Source organism: Podarcis muralis, chromosome 12 (assembly GCF_964188315.1).
Source record: "Podarcis muralis chromosome 12, rPodMur119.hap1.1, whole genome shotgun sequence".
Taxonomy (NCBI): Eukaryota; Metazoa; Chordata; class Lepidosauria; order Squamata; family Lacertidae; genus Podarcis; species Podarcis muralis.
Genome location: NC_135666.1, coordinates 43,541,182 through 43,565,290, shown reverse-complemented (window position 1 = coordinate 43,565,290; position 24,109 = coordinate 43,541,182). Strand labels below are relative to the sequence as shown.

The 24,109-nt window shown below is 44.6% G+C and overlaps 1 protein-coding gene and 1 long non-coding RNA gene across 5 annotated transcripts in view; both read right to left on the bottom strand.

The window, feature by feature from the left end:
• RBMS3 (RNA binding motif single stranded interacting protein 3) overlaps positions 1–24,109 on the bottom strand; it is a 749,106-nt gene that overhangs the window by 699,849 nt on the left and 25,148 nt on the right. The gene's annotated exons all lie outside the window — the stretch shown is intronic.
• On the bottom strand, positions 40–18,536 carry LOC144324936 (uncharacterized). The gene is made up of 3 exons (XR_013390243.1): positions 18,026–18,536; positions 9,248–9,285; positions 40–808 (listed from the first exon to the last, which is right to left on the bottom strand). It is a non-coding gene; the product is annotated as an uncharacterized LOC144324936 (long non-coding RNA).

The window sequence follows — 24,109 nt, the reverse complement described above, 5'->3', positions numbered from 1 at the left end:
ATGCACTTTACAACTAAAAACAAACCCTTTAAAAATATGTAGCAGGTCTGAACATAGGCATGTATTTTATTCTTGATATCTCTATAACTTTATATGGTGCCTCGCAAAACAAAATTAATTCGTTCCGCGATTTTTTTCGTCTTGCGATTTTTTTCGTCTTGCGAAGCACGGTGTTGGAAAAGTTTTGGAAAAGCTTCAAAAATCACCAAAGTCTTCAAAAACCTCAAAAAAGGCTACCGCACCGCGTGCTATGAGTTGCTCCTCGAAGTCAAGTCGCAACTGTATTAACGGTGTTAAGAAAAAGGAAACAAACTTGCAAGACGTTTCCGTCTTGCGAAGCAAGCCCATAGGGAAAATCGTCTTGCGAAGCAGCTCAAAAAACAAAAAAACCCTTTCGTCTTGCGAGTTTTCCGTCTTGCGAGGCATTCGTCTTGCGAGGTACCACTATATATATATATACACACACACACACACACTACGATATACAGTCGGTTTAGACAGAACAAAGATCAAAATGTTATTATTACTTTGGGTTATTTAACTTGATGCAGTTGTCTCAGATGAAAGAGGAACACTGGCTTTGCAATGCGGTTTTTCATTTGACAATATTGTAAAAATTTTAACATAGCGTTAGACAAAACAAATTGTATGCTACAAGAGAATAAAAAGTTTCAGAGGACATTGTCCACTTTTGGTTTCCTGATTTTAACACTTGAAACAGGTTGGCAATATATCCTTGCCCGCCTGGCCACAGGTTTTGAAATTCTTCTGGGAGCTATTTCCAGCTAGGGATCCTTCAACAATGTTCCTGAAAGAGAAGAAAAGAGAATGGAAATGTTAGTAAAGTGAACATATCCATCTCTCTGCTAATCAGAATGAATTTACGGCAGAAGAACTGGCTAAATGTGAACCCAAGAAAGGATCTTGGTGGGGGGAAAGCATGTAAAGCCAGAAATCTGGAGAAGTATGCAATTTCAGTGGGTTGTACCCAACGAAGTCATGGTGTGAGTGTCTCCTACCACCTCATGCTCCCTGCAGCCCTAAATCTGTTTCTCAGGACTGGGGATCCTTCAGAACAGATTTGGGCTGGGGAGCATGAGAGGGAGGAGAGGGGAAAGGGAAGTTCTCTTGTGCGAGTGGAAGTCGTTCCACTCAAGCAACGGCTTTGTTGGAAATAACCCAGTTTTCTTTTGGGAGGGGAGAAAGGGGATCTAAGGATAAATTGGGGAATGCCACTGTTTGCTAGCAGAAAACAGTTACCTTACCAACACACATTCTTCCACAGCAGCTACAAAGCAATGAGCAAGTTGATATGTACCAAATCGAATCATTTGGAAGCTTTAACAGAACTGCAAAAGGCAACTTGCAATCAGAAAGACTCATAAACTGATTTAAAAGCCGTTTTCATATTGGGGGAGAAATACTTCAGTGGGAAGTTTCCACAAGTTTATGTCCAAAGTGCATTTGTCTGACTCCAGAGGAAGACCAAAGGGCAGGATTGAATTTCAGAATGATTCTGCCAACATGGGTAATTTGGGACAGTAAGCGAGGAATGAAATTCTACGAAAGGAAGATACATAGGATGGTCAGAGGGAACAGACGACAAGGATGCTACAGTTTTAATAGTTGTGTAGAACTGCACAACTATTAGGGGGCAGGAGCCCTGTCCTCTTTTGCACCTGGCACCCTAGATACATAGAGTATATTACAGATTACACCTGTGATGGGGGAACTGTCGATCAACTACAAATTATCTGAAAGACCACCTGCCCTTTTATAGACCTGTATATCATCTTATATCATCTGGGGACGCGGGTGGTGCTATGGGTAAAACCTCAGTGCCTAGGACTTGCCGATCGTATGGTCGGCGGTTCGAATCCCCGCGGCAGGGTGAGCTCCCGGCGTTCGGTCCCAGCTCCTGCCCACCTAGCAGTTCGAAAGCACTCTTAAGTGCAAGTAGATAAATAGGGACCGCTTTATAGCAGGAAGGTAAACGGCGTTTCAGTGTGCTGCGCTGGTGCTGGCTTGCCAGCTGCAGCTTCGTCATGCTGGCCACGTGACCCGGAAGTGTCTTCGGATGGCGCCGGCTCATGGCCTCTAGAGCGAGATGAGCACGCAACCCTAGAGTTGGACACGACTGGCCCGTACGGGCAGGGGTACCTTTACCTTTACCTATATCATCTTATATCATCTGGGGAAGTTTGATTCATGGTACCACACCCGAAAACAGGCATCTTTTGCTACTGACTCTGTACTGTACCATACCCTTCCTTCTACCATATGTGAAACATCATCCATCATGTGCTTCAGGCATCCTCTAAAGACATATATTTTTGCTCATAAGCTTGGACCCTGTTATTACCAAATTCCTATTTTTATTTTTATAATACTGTTTAACTGGCTTTTTATGTTGCATTTTTAAAATAATATTGTTCGTTGTTCCATGTTTTATTTTTGTACACCGCTTGGAGATTTTAAAATATTAAGTGGTTTAAAAATGCTTTTAGATAATAAAAGTAATATTATTTCACTTGGGGAAGAATAAACACCCAAGTGACAAATGAATGGTAAAGAACCAAGCAGAGCTGTTGGTCAAAAGGATGCGATGAGGCGCTGTGAATTGCAAACAGGAGTCCAATATTGGAAACATTGCAAGGATGGCAAATGCCCTCTGCCACAAATTTAGCAGAAGCATAGTCTCTAACAGACAGATTGAGGAGCTAGACTGCTCCACTTGGCAGTGATTTGGTCTCCATTGGAGAAGTGTCTTCTCTGAAGCTAGATCTGAAGAGGCTTTGAAAAGCTTGTGCAATTTGTTGTTGGAGTGGCATACAAAGGATGAACAAGTTAAATCTGTGATGATAGATTGGGCAAGAGATGTGGGACATAACATAATGTTTGAAGATTGGGAAAGGTTGTGGAGGAAAGGGGTCAAGTTTACTGCATGTACAATGTTAAAGGAAAATATAATGAAAATGATGTATAGATGGTACTTAAGTTAGCAAAGATTTATCATAATAGTGATGATCTATGCTGGAAATGTAAAGAAAAGGAGGGTACCTTTTACCATATGTGGTGGACCTGTCCCAAGGTGAAAGATTTCTGGGAGAAGATTTATAATGAGCTGAAAAAAATGCTGAAATACACATTTGTTAAGAAACCAGAGGCCCTTCTTCTTGGAATAATACGTCTGGAATTTCCCAAAAAAGATGTTAGATTGTTTTTGTATGACACAACTGCAGCTCGAATTTTATTAGCCAAGAATTGGAAAACACAAGAAATACCAACAGTGGAGGAATGGCAGATGAAGATGATGGACGTTTCAGAGCTAGCCGACCTGACCGGAAGAATCCGCGACCAGCAGGAGGAGGAACATCAGGAAGAATGGAAGAAATTCAAAGACTATTTATCTAAAAATGCTAAGATAAATTAAATAGAAATACTTGCAAAATAATAGTTAGGCTAAGGATCTGAATATGTGAAATTATAAAACAATATGTTTAAAGTTAAGATGAAAAGAGATAAAGATGTTAAGAGGATTAAGTAAATTTTATGAGATATTATTTTGGAAAGCCATTACAATGATACATAATGAAATTCAGTCAAGGGAATTTGAGGAAGTCATTTAACTATGATATTAATATTGGATCGATTTTAGTTATGATTTGTGTTTGTTTGTTTGTCTAAAAATGTGGAAAACTAATAAAAAAATGGGGAGGAATGAAAAGTTTGTGCAAGGCATAAGAGGAATCATTAAAGGCAGGTATGATCTCCCTGATCAATCTTAACCTCATTAAGGTGATTCCAACACCATCAGCTGATCACGCCTTGCTCCACTCCTGCGATTACCCCATCCTTGACTCTGCTCCCCTAATATAATCTATGCCAGGCATAGGCAAACTCCGGCCATCCAGAAGTTTGGGACTACAATTCCCATCATCCCTAGCTAACAGGACCCGTGGTCAGGGATGATGGAAACCAAAACTTTCAAAAGGGAAAGAACAGAGAGGGGGAGAGACCTAAGACCTACCACACTGAAGAGGCTGCTGATTTAAATCACAGTGGTCAGATCTCTAGCAACGAACACACAGTTTCTGAATACACATAGCCACCAGGTGGATATTTCAGGGCTAGTTCTCAAATACAGCCATGGCTGAAAGAGACCTACTATGCTATCTTAAATTCTGTACAGTGGTAGGAAAAAGATAGCGACTCCCAAGCACAGTTCAAAACTAATTAGTGGAAGTTGTTTTAGTGTTCCAGGCTCATAGCTTTAAAGAAAAATCCAGCTGAATGTATTGTATGAATGAGAAAATGCCACTGTGGGGAGCTGAGTCGTTAACTTTGGAAGCCCCTTTGGAGATGATGCTCTACTGACATTGTGAGAGGATTGCTATCTTTTCCTTTCAAAGGGAAACTTGCAAAGGAACTCCCATGTGAAGCTTTCCCCGGCACAAATCCCATGCTAAGCAAGTCTGCACTCGCTGCATTTCTGACTGTTGTGCACAGAGCCTTTGTCAGGGAAAAACCCAGCATTAAATGTTAAATGTGAAGGCCACATTTGCTTTAAATAAGCTACTGTTCTATGGACGTTACCTGCCACCCATCCAACTTTCCAGATGACCAATATCCCAGTCTGTGGACCTCATATATGGCATGGGAAGAGAGAGACTCTGTCTTGAATAAGGCCAAGTAGGTGTGTGGAACCTTTGGCCCACCAAAGGCTGCTGAACTGCAACTCCCATCAGCCTCAGCAAGCATGGCAAATGGCAAGGGATGTTGGGAGTTGCAGTTCAGCAACATCCGGAAGGCCAAAGGTTCCCCATACCTAAGGTTCACAAAAGGATGGATAGGTGAGATACTAATGGTTGCACCTATGTTTCGATTCTTGGTTGGTCGAAACCTGTGCGCACACACACACACGCATGGATGTGCCTGTCCTTTACAACCAGGTTGGTTGGTTCTTCGCAGAATAATACAATTAAATTCCTGGCTGAAATTAACACCAGAACATCAAGTTCAATGTAAAGGCAGCAGGTGTGCCTCTGTGATAAATCTCTTTAGAAAGGGGCACAAAAGCTGTTGAACAGATGCAGTAATCACAATAATTAGAAGAATTGTGTTGCAGAGGAACTGGAGGGAAAACATGAATTGAAGTCCAAGTTATCCTACTGAGCAGAGACAGGAAGGCAAGAAATCTCACGAAGGAAGAATTCATGGGGGAGTTTTCTTCCTAAATAATATAGCATCCATTCCATAGGAGTTAAGTGGGAAGAAAACAATGGCATTTGCTCATACCTGTACACTTTTATATACCAAGGTGCTTTATTAAAGGTTTCATATTTAGGTAGGTCTATTATGCAGTCATGTAAGATACCTGCTGATAAAGGTTTTGTCTGGCTTTTAAAAATAGCATGTGCTTGAATGATTTAAATAGTAATTTGAGTAACTAGCAATGCAGACTTAGACATGTCTACTCAGAAGTGCCATTGTGGTCAATAGGCCTTAGGATCAAGTAAGCGGGTATAGGCTTGCGGTCTGAAATCTGTATTTTCAACAATATAAATAGCTTGAAGACAAAGATTCGTTTTATGGTCTAGACCAGGGGTAGTCAACCTTTTTATACCTACCTCCGACTAATGCATCTTTCTTAATGGTAAAATTTCCTTACCACCCACCAGTGCTGCAGTAACATGCCATAGAACCCCCTAACACCAACCCAGAATCCTGAAACACTCACTAGTGGGCGGAAGGGACCAGGTTGACTACCCCTGGTCTAGACAGTGGAGATACAGACCAGGCATTTTCTGATTGAGAGGTGGGGAATCTATTGACTTCCAGGTGAAGCCAGACTACAACCACCTGTCCACCCTTGACTGTTCTTCCTGGGACTGATGGATGATGGACCCCTATTGTATCTACAGGGCCGCATGTTTCCTAACACCAACCTAATTTCTTCCAGCACGTTCATCTGCTTTGTCCAAAAGGGCTGTTAACTCATCAGGAAAATGGCATGATAATTTTTTCAGACGTGGGGCTAACTTGTGGCATCTGCATATTAATATTAACAAAGGAACGCCCTTCACCAGCATTTCTCAGTTGGTGAGAAGTAGCGAAGGGACAGCCTCGACTCCCACACTCCACTAGATCTGACACAGCTGGACACAAGAAGATGAAACTTGGCTGCCAGAGCAGCCTAAAGATGTTGGCTCGTTCCCTGAATGCAAAGGAGGCGAGGGGCAGGATGGAGGAAGGAGAAGTCAGGACAAACTGCAACAGCAGCAGCAGTGAATGATGGAGTTTTCAGGAGAACTCCACAGAGGCAGCAAGAAAAGCAAGGTGAGGCTAGACGCATGTGGTTGTTAATCTAGCAACTGCACAGGCCTGGAGACACCTGAGTGCAAGGATAGATGTATGTAAAACTTGGTATAGGAATTAAGCCTCGCAGGAATAATTAAGCCTCAAGGAAACCTGCATGATGAGACGAGATTCAGATCTCCTCCAACAAAGGAGAAAGTGTCTCATCAAGTCTCCTCTGCAAAGTTGGATTCTGTTGTGTCCTTCACGGAGTATGACACTTGCATGTCCATAAAACTGACCTCACGGACCTAAAATTGCCAGTATTGGTAACAAACTACAGTGGTACCTTTGGATACGAACGGGATACGTTCCAGAGCCCCGTTCGCATCCAGAAGCAAACGTAACTAGTGATGGCACGTCTGTGCACGCGTGCGTTGCTTTTTGGCACTTCTGCGCATGCGCACATCATTTTGAGCGTCTGCGCATGTGCATGCGGCGAAGCCCGTAAGTAACGCACTCCGTTACTTCCAGGTTGCCGTGGAGCGCAACTTGAACACGCTCAACCCGAAGCGCATTCAACCCGAGGTATGACTGTACAGTTCCCAGGATTCTCCAGGACTGTTAAAGTAGTACAAGAATGCTTTAAAAGTACTGTATAAAGGGACCCCTGACCATTAGGTCCAGTCGTGAGCAACTCTGGGGTTGCGGCGCTCATCTCGCTTTATTGGCCAAGGGAGCCGGCGTACAGCTTCCGGGTCATGTGGCCAGCATGACTAAGCCGCTTCTGGCAAAACCAGAGCAGTGCACAGAAACGCCGTTTACCTTCCCGCCGGAGCGGTACCTATTTATCTACTTGTACTGTGACGTGCTTTCGAATTGCTAGGTTGGCAGGAGCAGGGACTGAACAACGGGAGCTCACCCCATCACGGGGATTTGAACCGCCAACCTTCTGATTGGCAAGTCCTAGGCTCTGTGGTTTAAACCCACAGCGCCACCCGCGTCCCATTAAAAAAAAAAGTACTGTATAGTGATTGCTAAAATTCAAGAGCCATTTTTTAAATGAATAAAAAAACATGGTTGTTATTTTTGCTCATTACAGTTTTATAAAGCTTTAAAGGCAGCAGTGAGATCAATCTTTAGTCCATGAGGCCATTTCCTCCAAATCGTATCCAGGTGTAATGAAATAATATGTAATGTCAGGTATGTGGCAGGTGAAGACACATCTGCAAAAGGAGGAGGAGGAAGAGCCTTAAATTGTGTTCCTGGTTGTCCCTAGAAAATGCAGGGCTCGCATTTGGCATCTTTTAAATTTGGCACCAAACACAAGCCCCACTGGGACTGGTTCCAACACAGGATTTCCTGACTGGAGCTCTTGGGTGCAGCAGATCCATGGCGAAAAGCAGTGCTGACTGCAGATTCTGCTGGGATCAGCAAAGGGATCTTCCTTTGCAGCCTGCCATGAATTCAAGCCAGCTTGCAAAGAAACTTTTTGCAGATTCCGCACACATATCTCCAAGGGTATGGCTGGAATGGAATGGGCCCATACTTGCTGGCTCCATCTTAGCCTTGTGCCCCCGGGGGCAAAGGAAGCTATGGGACAAAGACCCCTGAGGCCAGTTGCTGTTTTTGTTGTAATTGTTGTATTGTGAGCTGGCAATCCTAAGCGGCCGGGGGCGGGGGGGGGCGTTCCTAGGAAATACTGGAGAGTGGTCTGATTTTCACACACTGATTTGGCCTAAACCAGGGGTCAGCAAGGTTTATCTTGCCTGGGCTGGATCATTCCCACGGAGATCCCTCTGTGGGCTGTATCGCGCCTGCCCGCGATTTTTGGCGTCTGCGTAGATGCAATTTTTGGCTTCTGCGCATGCACAGACACGATTTCCGGCGTCTGCACACGCATAGACGCGATTTTTGGAGCCGCAGAAGCTTCACTGCACTGGTTTAGCACAGCGCACGAGCTGGAAACTCGGTTCGGGGGAGGCTCTGGGGACGGTCAAACGACCTCCACGGGCCGCTTCTGGCCCATGGGCCTTAGGTTGCTGACTAAACAATCACTTCTTGAGAGCTTTGGGTTTTTCAGTTGTGCTACAAGCAGATCGAAAGGTTGGCGGTTCGAATCCCCGCAGCGGGGTGCGCTCCCGTTGTTCAGTCCCAGCGCCTGCCAACCTAGCAGTTCGAAAGCACTCCTGGGTGCAAGTAGATAAATAGGGACCGCTTACAAGCGGGAAGGTAAACGGCGTTTCCGTGTGCGGCTCTGGCTCGCCAGAGTAGCTTCGTCACGCTGGCCACGTGACCCGGAAGTGTCTGCGGACAGCGCTGGCCCCCGGCCTCTTGAGTGAGATGGGCGCACAACCCTAGAGTCTGTCAAGACTGGACCGTACGGGCAGGGGTACCTTACAAGCAGATTTGAATGGGGGGAGTAAATGAAACTGGTGTGATTGTGGTGCTGCTCTCCTGATTCCCTGTAATACATGTTCAGCTATACTAAGTAGATTGCAGAGCAAAACAAAGAAATCCTAAGCCTTCAAATGAGGACTTTTGAGTCTGTAAAGAGCTTTCTGGATTTCTGATAGCTCAGCAAACACAACGCCCTACGTTGAGAGCGGGGTGTGTATATTTCTCCAAATATTTTTTTTCCTAGCAGCACGGCAATGCATTGACCTACTAATTCATATTCCGAATGCTAGTCCTAGAAGAAACACACACCCAAAACACAAAAGCTGCATGATTATGCTTGATGAAGAAGTGCCAATTGAAAACTGAAATGGCTTATGGAAATGCAAGCAAAATCTCCCAGGTTTAACCCATTTCTCATTCATGTCCAATAGCCGAAGCAGATGATTTTAATGTGTTTACAGTCAACTCATTAGTTGGGAGGTACAGTATATGGAGGGGCAAAAGGGAACTCTGGCACAGAAACATGTATTGAATGGTGGTCATTTCTTACCATAGTCAATGAACTCCTGAGGATTTCAGTGTGAATCTCTGAAAAAAGAGGAAAAAAAGTTTTAAAACCTTCTTTAGCTAATTAAGAGTTTAACTTTTGTAAAAAAAAAACTGTTGGCAACATAATTCTATATGTTGAGTTAAATAAATGAATACTTATCTGATTGTTTCCTGGGATCCTTTTGTGCTTGTAATTCTTGAGTTAAGAGGAATTTTGTTTAAAAATGTGTAATTACGAAGATTTGGAAAAGGAACTTGAGAGCAAATTACAGCTTGGCTTTAAGAAGTGAAATCGTTCAGGGTTCAACAGTAAATGCTGGTGCTTCAAGTTATACAGGAAAAGTACAAGGTAAAACCAAAAAGGATAATGTGCATTATGTGGCCTGTAATAATATTTTGCCTCAGGTGCAATGCGGCAACTCTGGTTGACAGAAGGGAGACAGCATCCTCAATCACTGGTTAATGAAATAATGAACATGTCTTGGTCAAGTATTTTCTGACAGGGTTTTTTAAAAGCTTAACTGCAGATCTTTCAAATGCTCCTAAAGTACAAAGGTTGCAGAATACAGCCTTTTAAGAGGTGCATGTTACAAAGCAACACCCATTCCCATCAATCCCTGTTGTCAAGGTCACAGCAGCCAAGGCAAAAACTTCATTGCCTCTCTTCAGCAAGAACAGAGTAAGAGCAGGAAACTCTTGACTTTTCACACACACACACACACACACACACACACACACACACACACACTGCCTCAAACTATATACAATACTGAATAACTGATGCAAATTTGCATTGCTCTTGCTAACCAGATGGAGGGAGGGACTGGAAGGGACATAAAGTTGCACCCACCGGCCACAGGAATCTCTTGATTCTGAGATTTCTCCAGTCTCTGCCCAGTTCTTATGGTTACAAAGGGACCCGGGTTAAGGCAACAGGGATCTCAAACTAAGGAAATGTCATGGACTTGTTGGATGCAGAAGAATGGTGGGAGGAACCAGCTGGGGAACCACTAAGGAAAGAAGGCTCAGGGCCCAGAGAGTGGTGATGGGACAACAATGAGTGGTCAGAGGGAGGGAGAAGAGTCGGAAGCTGAAAAGGTAACAGGGCTTAGTGAGCTGGGAGAATCTGTGGCAGAAAGAAGACCAGAATTATAGGCAGAAGCTGAAGCAGGGAGAGGAGGGCCAAGAGGCATAGATGCGTCAGGCTGGTGTAGGGCTGGGCGATATATAAATATATCGTCTAACATTGGTTTGAAGTTCACATTGTGTTAATTGTTCCATAATATTTGAGCTGGCAATGTATCGCAAATCACAATGTGTGTAAGGGCTAGGCCAGGCATAGGCAAACTCCGGCCCTCCAGATGTTTGGGACTACAATTCCCATCATCCCTGACCACTGGTCCTGTTAGCTAGGGATCATGGGAATTGTAGTCCCAAACATCTGGAGGGCCGGAGTTTGCCTATGCCTAGGGTTTTCAACATCGCGATAACTCACCAACTAAACATTGTGATAACTCACCAGCTAAACACTGCAATGTTATCAGCAACTAAACCTCACCATATCACCAGCTAAACCAAATCATCATTGTCCTGATCGTCTCTGCGTAGTTCCTTCCTTAATTCAGATATCGTGCTATATCATGGTGTTTAGCTGGTGATATATTATGATACTGAAAACCAGTTATCATCCAGGCTGGTGAAGAGTCATGGGTGTCTTGCTTTCCTCCTGCGACAAGCTCCCCTTCCCCCTTGCCTCCCAGAACCAGAAGAGGCATCAAAAGGGTGGAGGAGAGGTTGGCTTCATGTAGGCGCAGTCTCCAATTGCTTGGGGGGAAACCCTGGAGAGGAGGGGATGGTGTAGGGAGGCAGGGACTTTCGGTCTCAACAACCGAGCCATTGGGGCAAGACCTAGGCCTGAGCTTCTGTGCTCATTAGGCCTGACACTCCTCCAAGTCTGTGCAGATCGTGTTCTTGCTAATGAAGAGTTAACTCCAACTTGCAGTGTGATTTATTGCTGGCTCCTTCCTGTCAGGAATCCAACAGCAGGGCAAAGGATCCAGCACAACACTCAGGCAAAGAAAGCTACTGACCTGGTAGCTACAGCTCCATTAAAAGTGGGGGAGCCTCTTCTAAGACAGTGCCTGTGATTTGCATTTTTTAATAAGTACATGTATTCAAAATAAGTATCATTTATTTAAAATAATGTGCTGCCAACTTAACCAGGGGCACCTTTTTAGTGGATCAAATGTTTTTTAGTTAATTAATCTAACCAGGTAATCAACTAAACGTTGCAACCCTGTTCAGCAGATCCCATGACAATAGATTAAGAGGAAGCCTATCTAGCATGAATACCATTAAGAGTAGACCAGGGGCTCCCCACATTTCAGAGCTCTGTAATTGTTCCTCTGTAGCACGTACATACCTGGCAAGCTCACTGGTTCTATGCACTGAATAGCTGTAGTTATAAACAAGGAAATCAGCTTGCGTGGCGGCACATGCCAAGAAAGGCACAAGTCCCTTAGCTTAAAAAGAACAATGACGACTTAGCCCCTTTTAATTATGAGAAAACCCCCAAAAAAACATTGCTTTTTTCTGCCATTTAATTTCAAAACCCATTATTATTGTCATCAGTATTTCTAAGGACAAAGCTATAGCCTGTTCTGAAAACCTCTTTCTCCCCCAACCTATAACTGAAATGGAACATGCTACGTAGGAATTTCACACTTCCTGTAGGAAATGCATAATGTTTGAAGCCATCCTCAGTGGATTACGGGGAAGGGCACTCCGGCTTTAGCTTACAAAGCACTGCTAGAGCATGTAGAGTTATTGATTTATCTTACAGAATTCTGCTATGCAGTGTAGTTCTTTCTGATTTAGCTTTTATAGCACTGCGGGGATCATTTAATATTTTTTTTTCTCCCCAAAAGGCCTCTGATGTACTTTATTAATCAGAACATGTACCTTGCATCAAGTCAAATTTTAAGAAACAATAACCTGGTTCGGATTTAAAATAGCGATTTCTGGACACTGCCCTTTGCTTGCATTTATTGACTCCTCCCTGTTCATCTTCTCTCTCTATCTTGTTTTAATCAAGTAGGATTGCAGCTTCAGCTAAATTTTCCTTCTGAAGAAGAAATGCACTGATGGTCAAGGTCGATGGAAAATTGACATTTATGACCAGCCGTGTATTTCCTTCGAATGCCTATGTATCTACAATTCAGGAGACTTTCTACAGGTGGGACTATAATTCTGGTTCCTCCAACTCTCATCCAGCTTCTTTCATCTTTTTGTTGTTGTTCTACAATTCAGTGTAGTTTTGTTGTTGTTGTTAAGTCTTATGAAAAGGTAGTGGCAAGGTAGAGGGCAGAGAAAGGGCTGGTTTAAACCAAGGACAGCCAACATGGCCCCCTCCAGATATTGTGGATTACAAATCCCATCATCCCTCAACCTTGCCCATCCTGACTAAGGGCTAATGGGATTTGTAGTCCTTCTAGAAAGCACCGTGTTGGCTACCCCTGGTTTATCTCTTTCTTCCCCAACAGCCATTTTGTGCCTCAGATTCCCCTACCCCTGGTTCCTTTTCTCCCCCAAATGTGAAAGATACATGGATCTACGTGTTTCCATCCGTCTGGAAAAAGAGCAGCTAGGGGAATGGATTGAGTAGACAAATGGCTGGGAAAGAAAGAGAAGGTGTGTAGAGCATAAGGTTTGTATCCAGGAGGCAATGGCCAGCTTCAATTCCTGGCATCTCCAGGTAAGGCTGAGAGAGATCACTGTCGGAAACTCTGGAGAACTTTCACCTGTCAACATAGATGACACTGAGCTAGATTGACCAATATACCAACACAACCTTCACCTACTTGTATTCTTGCTGTTCTAACATGACCAGAACAGAGTGGCTTGAATCCAGGGGGAGAATGTCAACTTCCTGATACTTATGAGCTAACCTGTACCTTCTTGAATCTACCTGCACATTTTTCTCTTGGCAGAATGTCACATCATACGCCCATTCTCACTCCCACCTTCCCTTCTAATGCAGTATTCATAGTGGCCTCTGTCCCTTCTTGCACCTTCCTGCGGATTTTCACACTATCAGATCTCCCAGCTTTTAGTAACAACACGTACAGAATTGTTGTAGCACTCCATTATGCACTCATTAAATTTAATGCATTCTTCTGAACGACTTTCCTAAAGGAATTGCATCTGACCCTCTCTCTTGGCCTTTTCTAGGGCATCTGTTTCGTGCTGTTCCCAATATCACCACATCTTCCTATCCCACAATTTCAAGAACCATCCCATCTGTTAAACCTGTCACTTCTGAAAAGGAGCCTTTAGTCTCTGCCTTAACAATATGCACCACAAAGTACTTCTTTGCCTGTGATTATCCATTGCTTTCTTCTCCTATTCAACACTTGCTTCTGCATGGCCCAAAGTAGCCTAAGTACCGTATTTTTCCGTCTATAAGATGCCCCCATGTATAAGACACCCCCAATTTTGGGGGACTCAGATTTAAGAAAATGGGGGGAGATGGCCTCATGTATAAGATGCTCCCTAATTTTTGGCATATTTTTTTTAGGGGGGAAACCTAGTCTTATACACGGAAAAATACAGTATATCGGGAGGGACTCTACCCTGCAACCACAGATTAAGAAACTCACTGGTAACAACAAATTATTACTTGTACTCTGCCCATCTGATTGGGTTGCCCCAGCCACTCTGGGTGGCTTCCAGCAGAATATGAAAGAACACATAATGTATCTGACTTAACTCCCATATCTACAGATTGTTAAGCATATTGCACAAGCAGCATACATACCTTTTTAAGGCAATTGATGAGGGCTTAGAACATATGTGACTCTCCAGATGGCACTAGATTCCAATTCCCATCAGCCCTAGGTCAGCATGGTCAATGATTAGAGGCTATGGGAGTTGTAATGCAGCAATATCTGGAGGGCCACAGGTTCCCCATCCATGTCTTGAAACATGGCTTCCCAAACGGGTCTCCAACTGTTTTTGGACTACAATTCCCATCATGCTGACCACTGGTCCTGCATGCTAGAGATGATGGGAGTTGTAGACAAAACCTGGCTTAGAACTTCATGCCCATTTGAGGCAATATCAATGTTATAAAGTACCTCGCCGGGCGCGCGAGGCTTGGGGCGGCAGCCTGCAGCCCGAAGCACGGGGAGCCCTCCGGAGGGCGCCCCGTGCTTCTGGCAGGTGTGCGCAAGGCTTGGGGCAGCAGCCGCGGCTGGGGGGGAAATATATATTTTTTTATTCATCCCCCCCCCCAAAAAAACGTGGTGCGTCCTATGGGCCGGTGCGCCCTATAGGATGAAAAATACGGTATATATTTTAAAGGAGCCATGATAAATAAGCCCATGTCATGCATTAAAAGAAGAAGAAGCCTTGTTATCCTCAGGGATTGCTTTATTTTCTAGTTATTTCCGTGTGTGTGTGTGTGTTTGTATACACACACATATATACACAGTGGTACCTCTGGTTGCGAATGGGATCCGTTCTGGAGGTCCATTCGCAACATGAAAAGCCCGCAACCTGAAGTGCCGTATCTGCGCAGGTGCGTGGCGCAATTTGGCACTTCTGCGCATGCGGTAAAACCTGGAAGTAACCCTTTCCGGTACTTCCAGGTCGCCGCGGGATGCAACCTGAAAAAAAGTAACATGAAGCAAACGTACCATGAGGTATGACTCTGTGTGTGTGTGTGTGTGTGTGTGTGTGTGTGTATTCTTCATATTTTAAACATTCGGTTTATGAAAATGCATATAACAATCCCCTTATACCTCCCCATATTTTTATCCCACCATTCAGCCATATATCGTCACCAAAGAATGGTTCACATCTATAAAAAGAGAGAGGGCAGAGCAGGTATACAAGGAAAGGGGAATGAAGTCGTTGTTAAAGAAGAGAGACCCAGTGGGTAACACTGAAACAAAGTGGTGAGTTGTAAATGGGCATCTATAGCCACCTGGAACCAGGTAGGTATTCTCATACTTGTACAAAGGTGCTGCAGCTGACTTGGCAGACATTGTTCCTCTGATGGGCAGCAGAATAAATTGGATAATACCTCCTCTCACTTCTACAGTCTGAAGGCAACCCCTTTGGTCATTTGCCATGCAGCGCGACTGTACATTGCAGAAGATGTTAAGATGTGTTTGGAGCGACGGCCAGGCCTGCAGTGCCTCTCACCTTTGCCATATGTACCCTGGAAGGATGTCAATGCATTCACACTACCTTGGAGATGTGCACATTCCAGGAGAAGATCATAGGAGGCAGACAAAGGTAAAAGGTAAAAAAGGTAAAGGGCCCCTGGATGGTTAAGTCCAGTCAAAGGCGACTATGGGGTTGCAGTGTTCATTTCGCTTTCAGGCCGAGGGAGCCGGCGTTTGTTCACAGACAGCTTTCCGGGTCCTGTGGCCAGCATGACTTAACCGCTTCTGACACAACGGAACACCATGGCAGAAACCAGAGCAGTGCATGGAAACGCTGTTTACCTTCCTGCCACAGCGGTACCTATTGATCTATTTGCACTGGCGTGCTTTCGAACTGCCTTTAAACTACCTTTAAAGAACTATGATACCACTTTGAACAGTCATGGCTCCACCCTGCCTCCCCCCAAAATGGGAGCTGTAGTGTGTTAGGGGTGTTGAGAATTGTTAGGAGGCACATATTTCCCTCACAGAACTACAATTCCCAAGGTTCCCTGTTAAACCACCCTGGGACTTCTGCTGGTAGCTCTGTACAGTGGTGCCTCGGGTTAAGTACTTCATTCGTTCCGGAGGTCTGTTCTTAACCTGAAACTGTTCTTAACCTGAAGCACCACTTTAGCTAATGGGGCCTCCTGCTGCCGCCACGCCGCCGGAGCACGATTTCCGTTCTCATCCTGAAGCAAAGTTCTTAATCTGAAGCACTATTTCTGGGTTAGCGGAGTCTGTAACCTGAAGCGTATGTAACCTGAGGTACCACTGTACTCCTTTAATTGCTGCTGCTCTGCACCCTCACTGAATGTTTCTGCCTAGCTGTAATACAACGCTGAACTATGATAATGCTTCTTGTTTGTCTGGAATGGAGAATGCAGAGAGGTGCATGAGTGTGTGTAGAAACTACCCCACTGTACAAAGGTTAATTCATATTTGTTGCTCTGCTCCTGCCTAGGACTTGCATGCAGCTCCCAAGAAAGTTGCTCGGAAGGGGCTCCCAGGGTGAAAATTGTTCCCCATCCCCGATGTAAAGCTAAAAAAAGAGCAAAATTGGGCAGGTGGAGATTGGCCTTTCTGGCACATGGGCGGAAAGAAAAGAAAAACACATGCTAGGCCACCCCAGCCACAACAGTTGCCCTCCTTAGAGCCAGTGTGGTGTAGTGGTTAAGAGCGGTGGACTCGTAATCTGGAGAACTGGGTTTGCTTCCCCGTTCCTCCACATGCAGCTGCTGGGTGACCTTGGGCCAGTCACACTTCTCTGAAGTCTCTCAGCCTCACTCACCTCACAGAGTGTTTGTTGTGGGGGGGGGGAGGAAAGGAGAATGTTAGCCGCTTTGAGACTCCTTCGGGTAGTGATAAAGCGGGATATCAAATCCAAACTCTTCTTCTCCTTATAGTGGCTTTTCCTGGCATTGCAGGACTGTGTGGGTGCAATGATGCTCTTGGGTTAATGCACAATGCCATGCCTTAACTCTGCAGAGGTACAACCATTGTGTCCAATCCTAAAATGGTTAATGCGGCAGCAATGTCTGGGTGTGTTTTTTTTTAAAAAAAAAATCACTATTAACTATATTTTGATGATTATATGACATCTCCTGTTTTCAAAGTCTATTTTATTGCTATTTTTCATAAATATCTCATGCCCTTTTATGCAAAGCGCATAGATTTTTAAAAGTTAAAGCCAGAAAAGGAATACATATACGAAAATCTACCCCTAAAATGGCAGCCTGGGTTCACTCACGCCGAGTAGAACCAGTGCTTTTCTTCTAGGAAAACAAAACAAAAGGTTCCAGTACTGCATACCCTTGAATACGCCCAGAAAAAAAGTACTGAGTAGAACTGATTTGTAGAAAGGAGCTTTCATGATTTGAAAACAGAGACAGTGTGTGTACTTTTGTAACCCAAAAAAATCTTTAATAATTTTTTTTTAAAGTACATTTTAATTAAAAGCAGAAGAAGGCATTCAGATTTGATAAGATTTCTTTGGTGAAAACCACAATGCAAGGAATTATTAAGGGAAACGGACATTTGTCTTGGATTCCCCCGGTTCTGAAAAGCACAAGTTATTTCAGGTCAGCATAGATGTATGCTTTTAATCAGAGAACTTTGGCTCCTTTTCCTGGCACTGAGCAAGGAAACACACTATAATAATCCCAACAGCATAGGCAGTGGAATGGATCAATGCATTGGTTAGGATAATAACTTAAGAGCACTTGTGCCTTATATGAGGCCGCAAGCTTCTTCCTGCTCTCCGTGCTTCCAATTAGAATTTAGGCCCTCATTCCGGCTGGATACAGCGGCAAGCCTTGCAGACACCTAGGGCTAAATAAGCCAACCAGCAGAGGCCAAGAGGGTTGTCAAAGTAGGGTACATTTAATATATTGAGTTGACAGAGAGCAACCTCATTATTGCTGAAACGTGCTCTCTTCCTGCTAACCTCTTTGATCCTCTGTCTCCCGTGCCTTTTCAAACCCCCTCCCCACAGCTCAATAAGGATTATTCTCCATTGCACACTCATAAGGGTTTTTAAAGCCTGGGTAGTTGCATTTTAAGAGCTCTACCTTAGTCATAATAATCCCTCGGTGCTGAACGAGATGCTGGAAAGGCGGATAGGTTGTTTATTCATAAAGCTCCACAGCTCCCACCCACAGGGCTTTCGACCAGGTTTCTGGCGGGAGCAAGAAACCTAGTTGGCTTAATGAGAAATAACTGCATAGCCCTCACTATGCAAATAACTACATTCTGACTGGCTGAAATAAAGAGGCGGGACCATGCAAGGGGAAGGAAGTGAGGTTCTCCATTGCAAACCTTTTGCTATGCAATGGTCTTTCTTTTCCACATTTAACTTGGAATGCCCAAGTCTGTCCCTTTTGGATTCTCTTAATTTCTCTGTTTCCCAATCTTTAATTCAGTCCATATTTCCAAATCAGTTTGCAATTCCCCACCCTGCACCAAATCCTTGTAAAAATCATCAGCATTTTCCTGCCAATCTCTTCTCATATACACAGGATGTCATTTTAGCCTAATATACACATTTCCGCCAGCGAGCTCCCCTAATGTAATGCCCATTGTTGTTTTTTAATTATTAATGGCATCTTCACCAATGCATCCATCCATTTCAAAATGCACATTTCCCCCAAAGTTAGCTATACAGTGGTACCTCGGGTTAAGTACTTAATTCGTTCTAGAGGTCCATTCTTAAGCTGAAAATGTTCTTAACCTGAAGCACCACTTTAGCTAATGGGGCCTCCTGCTGCCGCCAGAGCACAATTTCTGTTCTCTATTCTGTTAGCGGAGTTTGTAACCTAAAGCGTATGTAACCTGAAGCGTATGTAACCCGAGGTACCACTGTATATCTTTGGCTGGACAACTGCACTGCAAAATTTGGAGAAGTGCACATTTTGAAGGCTAGTCATGATTTGGCTTGTACAGTGGTACCTCGGGTTACATACGCTTCAGGTTACAAATGCTTCAGGTTACAGACTCCGCTAATCCAGAAATAGTGCTTCAGGTTAAGAACTTTGCTTCAGGATGAGAACAGAAATCGTGCTCTGGCGGCGTGGCGGCAGCAGGAGGCCCCATTAGCTAAAGTGGTGCTTCAGGTTAAGAACAGTTTCAGGTTAAGAACAGACCTCCGGAACGAATTAAGTACTTAACCCGAGGTACCACTGTATACTGTTTGGGGAAGAGTGAATGAAGTAGGTTCGCATAAAAATGCAAACGAATCCGAATTCCTGCCCCCGCCCCTACATTTGACATCTCATAATGAGGTTCAACACCCTCCCACTTTCTCTGTTGCACTCCCTCAAACACAAACACATACGTTTTCCCCAGACACTCCCTCCAAAGAGCAACGGTTTAGATATTCGTATTCAGAACGTTGGCAAAACAACAACAAGCGGGGAACTCATCCATCAAACTGAATTATGCACTCACCTGATCCGGCAAGTGAGATCTGCATGCAAAAACAGGTTTGCGTGCCTGCAGCTGATCCATATTGCATCCAGGGCAACGAAATGTTGCTCAGAATCATTCGGTTCAATTTCTCTGGGAATGTGTGAGTGAGTGACAGAGAGAAAAATGACTTGCACGTGACTAGGGCTGGATTGTGGCCCCTGGTTGCTTTTCAACATTTCAAAAATAATATTAATTCAAAGCCATACTCTAACTTTTGTTTGTTTTGCTTTTGGTTTAGAATTATAACCTGAAGTCATAAATTATATATCATTGATTTAAATTATATAATTATCAGCACCTTTCTGGCTACTAAAAGCTAGTCAATGTAAGGAGGCTATAAATTGCCAGGCCTTACTTAGAGAAGTCTCACTGAAATGAATGTGCATGAATATGTTAGGGCCATTAATTTCAGAACGTCTAACTCTATATGTACAACTTAGGTTCATAGCACACTAAATCTGGGCTTTGTCAAACCACAAAAATAAGGGATGCACATTTATATCTCACTGATTACAGGGGGGTTTTTTGGCCCAGTTTATACTTTCCAAGCAGCTTAGATAACTATAGTCCATTTTCCCAATTAATTGCCAAGTTGACTTGCATTTAGACAGAAAAGTATTTAATGCATATAATGCCATAAAAAGCTCAAACCTTAACAATAATCCAAAACTCCGTGCTACAGTGCAATAATAAAGCCAGCACTAGTAAAACCTAGCAAGAAACTGACCAGCCAGTAAACAGAAAAGGCATGGAGAAAAACTGTAAAACAGACACATTACTGGTGCATGGTTCAGCTATTTTTTTCCATAGCGCGTTCAGCAATTGGGACAGGACAACTGAGAAGACACTTTCTCCCAGAACCGCTCATCTCATCTCCAATGACAGAACAGTACCTTTAAGGAAGTTCTCAGCAAACAGGCAGATTTTATAACCACACTATATATATAAAACTAAGGGATGCAGGTGGCACTGTAGTGTAAACCACTGAGCCTCTTGGGCTTGCCAATCAGAAGGTTGGCGGTTCAAATCCCTGCGAGGTGGTGAGCTCCCGTTGCTCGGTCCCTGCTCCTGCCAACCTAGCAGTTCGAAAGCACATCAAAGTGCAAGTATATAAATAGGTACCGCTCTGGCGGGAAGGTAAACGGTGTTTCCGTGCGCTGCTCTGGTTTGCCAGAAGCGGCTTAGTCATGTTGGCCACATGACCCGGAAAAACTGTCTGCGGACAAACGTCAGCTCCCTCGGCCAGTAAAGCGAGATGAGCGCCGCAACCCCAGAGTTGTTTGCGACTGGACCTAACAGTCAGGGGTCTCTTTACCTTTACATATATAACTATGTGGCACCAGTGGGCACCAGCCCAGCACTTCTTACAGTGCAAAGCCAGGAATTTCAGGAATCTGGCACTGGGGTTCTTGCTATATTGAGGGCCTTGGCACTGGCTCAGTGATGCCAGCCTTCTGAGAGAACTTACAAGCATATAACTAATTACCCCTAATGTTGAATGGCCATTTTTGCACTTGACTGAGTTGTGAACTATTACACCACCAGCAACCGTAGTCAGTTTAAACGATGCCACCTCTCTATGTGAACATCCCCCCTCAAGCAAGTACAGTGGTACCTCGGGTTACATACGCTTCAGGTTACACACTCCGCTAACCCAGAAATAGTGCTTCAGGTTAAGAACTTTGCTTCAGGATGAGAACAGGAATCGTGCTCCGGCGGCGTGGCAGCAGCAGAAGGCCCCATTAGCTATAGTGGTGCTTCAGGTTAAGAACAGTTTCAGGTTAAGTACGGACCTCCGGAACAAATTAAGTACTTAACCCGAGGTGCCACTGTATAACCTTATTGCCACTGAATCTCAACAGCCATTCTGCCAATCAAACACTGACAAAAGGCTTTGACCGAAAGTAGTAAAACACCTGTTTGAAGATAATCTTCGGGGAAGATTAGATAATCTTCAAGGGGGAAATTGCACCAGTTAGCCTGCTATTCATTCAAACTCAACTGGCTTTACAGCAAAAGCAGTGATTCAGCGTCACATCCCCCCCCCCCCCAAGGTTCTTACTCCTGGCAAAGTCCTAGATGCACATGGTCAATTGCACATCAGATTTAGGTAGCTTGTGCATGATTTTCTCTGCTGGATACATAAATCGCTTTCCAGGAGATAAAAATCAGGAAGGGATTAGCCAGGGATGAATAAGTGATACAAACACACACACACACACACACACACCCCCACACACACACCCCTTCTGAATTTCTATGAGAAGCTCGATATATACACCCCTTCTCACATTACAAAACATTTGATGGAACTTGCTACTACGTGTGTGTGTGTGTGTGTACAATTAAAAATCAGGAAGGTTTGCTCCAGAGGAGGGAAGCTGACATGATCTATTGATCATGAGAACTGCTCTCCAGTCAAGTATCCACTTCTGTGGCAATGGATGTGCTTCTGAGACAAGGGCGAACAATTCTCTCTAAGAGCATTGCTTGTGTTTGAGACAAAACAATACCTGTAACGTATCACTGAGGACCATTAATGTAACAAAGTACCTGGTAACATTTCACCAGAGGATAACGGGAGATTCCTGAGAGGAGCCGCCATGGAACGAAGGCAACTTTTCAAATCTATTTATCAACCACTCAATGTTCTGGTCTTTTAAACTCAAGGAAAAACAAATGGAATACAGGAAACAATGACAGCCAATCAATAGACAAAGACAAATAAATAGAGCTGAACGCAGACGTCTGATGCTGGTGCTGTGTGGCGCATAAAAGCAGCCCGGAACAATTTGAAACCGAATCAAGAACTAAGACCATTTGGCCCAAGACAGTTTGCTTCCAGACAAGCCTATTACATGTGCAGCAGCCAACTAAACTTGCAGCTGATGGTAAGAGGGACAGATCAGGCAGAGGTAAATAGGCGAAAGGCTGGAGGGGCTATCGCTGTTCCCTCAACCTTACAACCCAGCAAGCAGCTGGGTTTCACGTTGCCCAATGGTAGGGCTGGCCCTGTTGCAAACTAAGCCTATGAGGTTTATGAAAGTCATCTCTTTCTTCCTTGCTGCTCATTACACCTAGAAGTGTCACCCAGGAAATGTACCTCTCGTTTCCTGCAAATCCTTCCTCAAAGCCCATGTTTTCCATGAAGCCTTTATCCCAGCTCCTTACTCCCCGTTAGGATTGGGACGATCAGTATTGTCAGGGGTTCAGGAGCAGAGGGACAGGAAAGGGAGGAATTAGAGACCGAGGGGGAGGAATCCGAGGGGGAAGTGAGCGATGAGAGCCGCCCGAGGTCTCTAAGTCTCTCCAGCGAATCGGAGGATTCACAGAAAGGGGCTCCAGTGGTCAGAGCTAGGGGGTTGCCAGAGGGAACACCTCAGGAAGGAGGGGCCAGAGGGGACTCCGAGAGCAGCAGCTGGAAATCGGGACCAGCTTCCCCACCGGAGAGCAGTAGAGGGGAGGAGTCCCAGGCATCGGCAGCAGGCAGCTTTCCGTCAGCGGAAGGACATGAGTCAGGGTTAGCCACGCCTGCATCAGAGAGCGAGGAAACGGTCAAAAGGAAGGTCGGAGGCAGCGCGCGCGCGCCAAGTTCAAATGTACAAGAGGGTGGCGCAATGAGCAGCCCGGATAGGGAGCCAGGTCCTAAAGCCCGACGAAGGGAGGGGGAAGAGTCCGAGGGGTCCGCCTCCGAAGCGTCCAGGAAGGAAGGGACCCCGGGGGGTGGTAGGACCCAGAGGCGGAAGGAGAGACGGAAAAGGTGGAGTAAGGCTAGAGTCTTAAGCTGGTGTACAGGGGGCGGAGACTCAGACGGAGCTTCGCCGGTCTAGTGTCCAGACGTAGAGACGCACGCTAGGGTTTGAAAATGGATAATGTACTTTAATAAAGACTTTTGTATATTACCGCTGGCTAGCGTTGGTCCTCTGTGAGCTGGGACCTGGAGGCAGTCTCTGACAAGTATATTTCCAGTTCATGATATAGCTTCACGTGCACTTATTCATAAGTCTGTTCCATCCATTGGCTGTGAATCTTGGAAGATCTGCTGCCTGCTTTTCAGGGTTTTTTTCACCTCGCCAGGGAGGATTGACTCCAGCTACAAAAAGGCTGGGGAAGAGGGTTGCTGTTGCTATTTTACAACTTTATTTTAGATCTTCTTGCAATTTATGTGGAAATTGTTCAGTTTGGTTGTGCACTTTAAAAATGTTTTAGTTATTGTTTATGACTATTTTTGTTATGCATTTTTTTTTCACGTTCTAAGCCGCACTGAGCACGGTTTGAACTGTGGAAAGGCAGCACACACTCACCACCTCCTCCTTCTCCTGCTGAACTAAATGAACTGCAGAAATGCTGCTCTGAACTCCCAACAAATTAGGAGCCCCTTTTAGAAGTTTAGGAGGGTGTTCTAAACACTCAGAGAGCACATATATCTTAGCACCTGACTTGACAGGTGTGTATCTGTTAAGGTGAATGAGCTAAACTGAGTAGTTAATATGCGTAACAATGACCCAGACCTCATGGAGAATGTGCACACAATTCATCAATGAAGAGAGAACTGTGCACATTTCACAGGCGACATGCATTATCTTCAGCAGGCCTTGGAGAATGTTCACATTTAGGTGGAATTTTGTACTGGTCATTATGCATAATCCCCCATAGGTCTTGGGGAATGTGCAAGTCTTGGCTGTGTT